This window comes from Pseudophryne corroboree, chromosome 7 (assembly GCF_028390025.1).
Source record: "Pseudophryne corroboree isolate aPseCor3 chromosome 7, aPseCor3.hap2, whole genome shotgun sequence".
NCBI lineage: Eukaryota > Metazoa > Chordata > Amphibia > Anura > Myobatrachidae > Pseudophryne > Pseudophryne corroboree.
The window spans coordinates 425579706-425585785 of record NC_086450.1 but is presented as its reverse complement, the minus strand read 5'-3'; positions in this window follow the sequence as shown (position 1 = coordinate 425585785).

Genomic DNA, 6080 nt, shown 5'->3' with positions numbered 1-6080 from the left:
CTGCCTCTTTAGAGTTCCAGATGCTAGATTCAATTGGCTTAAGGGACCTTTTACCAGTTACCTTGTGTACCTGTAGTTTGGGTAACATCTAGTTACCCTTCGAGGAGAGGACCTTTCCTGGCTGTATCCGCCCCTGTCACAGCCAGGAGCAGCTGCACTGCATGTCTGATTTTATGCATTGTTAGTCAGGCACTCTGCCAGATTAATCCCCCATATCTGTAGGAAACTTTAAAATAGGGACAACAATGTGATAAGTTTAATATTAAAAAGCAGGGATGAACTAGCTGTGGATGGACTTTAGACTTACTTTATTAGAGTAGGGTTGTATCTGCACACCTTTAATTATATGATACAAAATTTGGAACATAAAGTTCCAGAAATGACCCCAATTTAATATATAGGTGTTTACCTTTAATGATGGGGGTGCTATCAACTACAGCTAAAGTGAATACATATAGGGAGAGAGAAAAAGGCTGTATTGTCGATGCACAAAGAGGGGAATGACCTGGTTGTCACACCCGTCAGAAATTTTTCTTAAAATATAACTTTTATTGGTGTTTATTTAAAAAAAGTGTGACAATAACTAACACACAAACATATGAGTATGGACGAAACATAGAGGTTAAAATCAAGACATATACAACATATACTATAAGTGCAAATGAAGATAAAGAATGTGATTAAAGATTAAAAAGTGTGTCCGCGTATTTGTTCCTATGTCCTGATATCTATCGTTGCTCTTGATCGTACACCAGTCTGATAATTTTTATCAACATCTAGTCTAAATATATATATATGTGACTAGTTATTAATATATACAGTGTCGAAGTTATCTCCCTCTTATATTTGCGTTTATAACTATTGATCTAATAACACTAATATATATATTATTTTGTACAGATATCTACATTGTGCCAATCATGAATTGAAAGCAGGAAAATCAATATGTTTCCTCTAATCTCAATAATTTTCTATGATGTCAAATATGTAGATCTTATTCAATCACATTCATTCTCATATCGGATTATGCTTATCTGTTATAATTCACCAATAATGCGTAGTGTGTATAAAGCATGCACTCAATATGCTAGTTGGTGCTTATGTGCTTGTTGTACTCATGGGCAATGCTTAATAGATTGTAGTTCAGAGGTATACTTATAGCTTTAATAAGATTCCGATACAGTTCCCTGTAGTCACATGAGGCATCTATGTTTTAGAATCATATTATGTTCACTTGTTGGAGGTGGATAATTGCCTCACTATTAAACTTATAGGCAATACTTGATAGAATGCAGTACAGGGGTGCACTTATAGCTTTAATAGGACTTCATCACTGTCTATATACTAGGTATTCATCAATTATATAGGATACTAATACTAATACTTCAATTGAGGATGACACTTTTGATAGTAAGGGAATAAATATATCTAAATCGATATTTGCTGATTTGCTAATTTGAGTACACAGCAGGGCTGACGAAGCTGTCAGAGTAACGGCGGAACACGCGTGTGGGCAGCGTGTGTCCGCTTTTTGTCTATGTCCTCGCTCCAATATTAATTAAATGTTTAGCCAGTCTAGTTTAATGTGACCAGTCAATTTCATCAGCATTCATGTTATAGCTAATAGATAGATAGGAGATCAAGCTATAGCTTGGCTCAGACAGCACCAGATCAAACAACTAGTGTTCTGCTGCAGTATAATAGATAGATAATGACTGCCTGAATGTAGTAGATATATGCTGTGTACTCAAATTAGCAAATCAGCAGTGATATTGAGGGTTGAAAAATAACAAACAGACAGGAATGCAACATTGTTTCATAGTTAATCACTCAGGCTGCCTGGCAGCTATTTAGAGACATATAAGATACAAACTAACCAGTATCAAGTGACTGAGTAATTCAGCACTAACCAGTGCGACAGATATAGGAATATACGAATAGCAGCTGACAGGCTGTGCCACTTAAGAAAAACTGACACAATTAAAGGGATATGCCTATATCTCTAGGAGCAGCAAGGTATTTAGCAATGTGCAAAATATAATACACTAATATCTTGTAGCCTATATATTTAAAGAGGGATGTATGTATAAAATGAAAACATTCCCTTCCTCGATTTAGATATATTTATTCCCTTACTATCAAAAGTGTCATCCTCAATTGAAGTATTAGTATCCTATATAATTGATGAATACCTAGTATATAGACAGTGATGAAGTCCTATTAAAGCTATAAGTGCACCCCTGTACTGCATTCTATCAAGTATTGCCTATAAGTTTAATAGTGAGGCAATTATCCACCTCCAACAAGTGAACATAATATGATTCTAAAACATAGATGCCTCATGTGACTACAGGGAACTGTATCGGAATCTTATTAAAGCTATAAGTATACCTCTGAACTACAATCTATTAAGCATTGCCCATGAGTACAACAAGCACATAAGCACCAACTAGCATATTGAGTGCATGCTTTATACACACTACGCATTATTGGTGAATTATAACAGATAAGCATAATCCGATATGAGAATGAATGTGATTGAATAAGATCTACATATTTGACATCATAGAAAATTATTGAGATTAGAGGAAACATATTGATTTTCCTGCTTTCAATTCATGATTGGCACAATGTAGATATCTGTACAAAATAATATATATATTAGTGTTATTAGATCAATAGTTATAAACGCAAATATAAGAGGGAGATAACTTCGACACTGTATATATTAATAACTAGTCACATATATATATATTTAGACTAGATGTTGATAAAAATTATCAGACTGGTGTACGATCAAGAGCAACGATAGATATCAGGACATAGGAACAAATACGCGGACACACTTTTTAATCTTTAATCACATTCTTTATCTTCATTTGCACTTATAGTATATGTTGTATATGTCTTGATTTTAACCTCTATGTTTCGTCCATACTCATATGTTTGTGTGTTAGTTATTGTCACACTTTTTTTAAATAAACACCAATAAAAGTTATATTTTAAGAAAAATTTCTGACGGGTGTGACAACCAGGTCATTCCCCTCTTTGTGCATCGACAATACAGCCGACTTCCTTTATTAGCAAGTCTTCAGTGCAGCGGTTGACGCCAGGAACCGGTGTCTGACCAGGCGCAACAGGTGCTGTGTTGCAAATTTCCTTAGTCATCTGCGCATGACCAAACCATCGTAGATATCACAGAGTATGTTGCATTGGCGACTTTGATTCCACTGTTCGATGGCCAGCCCTCTGTGCAGTTAAGATGCGTACACACTAGGCGATATTAGAAACAATATCGCTTATCTTTACCCCCCTCAGCATTGCACACTCCTCAATCCGACAATATCGTCAGAAGATGCATGTTTCTGCTGGCCGCCGCATGACGGTGTGTATGCTCTATGTCTGCGGCTCGGGAGGGGAGGGGAAACAATGTAGCTAGGTACACACTATACAATTATCTGACAGGTAATCTGCCAGATCTAGCTGGTTGGAATGAAAATCTGATACTGGATGAGATCAAATTACAATCTACCATTTGTTCCCAAACACTGGAAAACTAACAAAACCTGTTGTTCATACAAATTGGTTAAACACAAATTTAACCAGCTTGGATGAACGACTGTTTTTGACAGTTTTGCAGTGTTTGGGAACAAATGATAGATTGTAATTTGATCTCATCCATGACCAGATTTTCATTCCAACCAGCCAGATCTGGCAGATAATTGTATAGTGTGTACCTAGCTTTAGACTTTCATTAATCCATGGTAAAAAAAAGTGTAGGCACAAAGGTGCTGTTGCAATAACTTCAGACTGTGGGGGTCATTCCAACTCGTTCGCACGCAGCGGTTCATCGCTGCGGTGCGAATGGGTCGGAACTGCGCGGCGCACGCAATGCACATGCACGTTGTTGCCCAGCGACAGTCGTCGCTGGGCAGCGACCAGAAGAAAGTGATCGCTAGCGCGATCGCAAGAAGATTGACAGCGGGGAGGCGTTCCGAGGCGGATACTCACCGTTTTCCGGGCGTGGAGATCCAAACACAGGTGTGTCCAGGCGTTTGGAGGGCGGTTGTCTGACGTCAATTCCGGGACCTTCATCGCTGGATCCATCGCACAGGGTAAGTAACTGCAGGGCTAGTCTTGTTCAAACGATCGCAGCCATGCTATGCTGAAATACACTCCCCCATAGGCGGCGTCTAGTTGATCGCACGAGCAGCAAAAAGTTGCTACGTGCGATCAACTCAGAATGACCCCTGTAGTAGGTGGTGGTAAAGTGATGGCTACTAGTGCACGCAAAACTGGGCCATTCAGTGGGCGTGCTATGGGAGTGTCATCCATCAGTGTAAGTGGCTGCGCTTCCAGAGGCACAGCCACAAGCCTTGGAGGTTATGGTCGGACAGAGAAGCTGCACCTGCAAGTTTCAATGATGTGACCAATAGTGCCATATGAGGACGACTGATCGGTATCGCAGCACCCATGGGTGCTATACAGTAAGTGGCCATCTCTGGCCTTGCACATCTGGGCACACTGATGTACACAAGGTAAGGGGTTTGTAGGCCATTTGCATAAATTCACAGATGGTGTCTGCCAATAGACACTTTTGCTTGTGACTCAGAATTCAGGCCAACAGTATATGATCTGTTCCATCAATAGCAGAAACCCATCTGATTCTCCCCCATCGATGATAAAAGTATTCAATATTGGTCATATACAGTACCATCGATGAGTTTAAATCATTGATGGTCGATGGCCATCTCTACTTCCTCCTCCATCCACTCCTAGCAATGAGTTCCTTACTTTGCACTCTAGAACTTAGAGGATGTTACTCTATCTGTTGGTTTACTGTGACCTGGTCAGACTTCCCGAAGTCACTGACAGCTTATGGCACAGTTATATATTATACTACCTGTACATTTCATTCCTAGGGAGAAATGTAATCGCCAGCGAGATGGAGGCATCAGCACTTTTCCGGCCTGATGTTTTAAAGCGGCAATAAATTAAAAGGTAAAAGCAGGCAACCAGTCTCTTCTGGTGTCTCTTTCTCCATCAGTACATATACCAGGTCGTGTGCAATATAGCTCAGGAATTCGGTGCACTACAAGTCCCATCATATCGTGATTATTGCACGAGACCGAACTGTTTTTTTTTTTTAAATGCTTTTGTTGCTACATGTTACTTTCTGAAGCCAGGAGCAGAAGGTAAGGCCTGCTACACATCAGAATGATGTGTAGCTAGCCTATCCGGCAGGCAACGGGACCCTGCATCAACAAGTGCGTACACCAGGCTTTTTCAACCAGTGTGCCGTGGCACACTAGTGTGCCGCGACCAGTTGCAAGGTGTGCCTCGGAGCCAAGCAGCTTCCTGCACCTTCAGAGTGAACTGTTGGCCTGGGCTCTTCTTAGAGGATCATTCATAATCCGGCTGTGTCCTGTGCCTTGATGACGCGGCAGTGTGATATCATAGGTCAAGGCCGCCGCAACTCACCACCCAGCCAGCCCACCCACCTGCATACACATCTTCCAATTTCCACCTGCATCCACAGCTTTCCTTGCCCACCCACATCCACACCTGCCCAACCGCCCACTGCTCAGTATTCGCAGTAATCCACTATGAACAACCCCCGCCACTGAGGGACTGGGAGGAGGACAGCTAACCGGTAGGGGCTAATATTTGTTATGCTATTTCTCCTGTGGGGAGCAATAGGATTTATGGATTTATGGGGGGAACAATGTGAATAATTCATGTGGGGAGCAATAGGATTTATGTGGGGAGAAATGTAATTGATTTATGTGGGGAGCAATAGGCTGTATGTAAGGAGCAACATGATTTATGTGGGGAGCAATGTCATTGTTTTTTTCTGTGTAGGCCAATGTATCTGTGGATTTTTTATTATTGTGACGGCCAATGTGTGTTTTTTGGGGGGATTTCTGTGGGGAACGGATGGTGTGCCTTGGCAATTTTGAAACATTGTTCGGTGTGCCGCGAGTAAAAAATGGTTGAAAATCACTGGCGTACACGCTTGTCGAAGCCAGGGGGCGATGGAGGTTGCCATGCTGCATTCGGCAGCATGGCATCACTGGCAA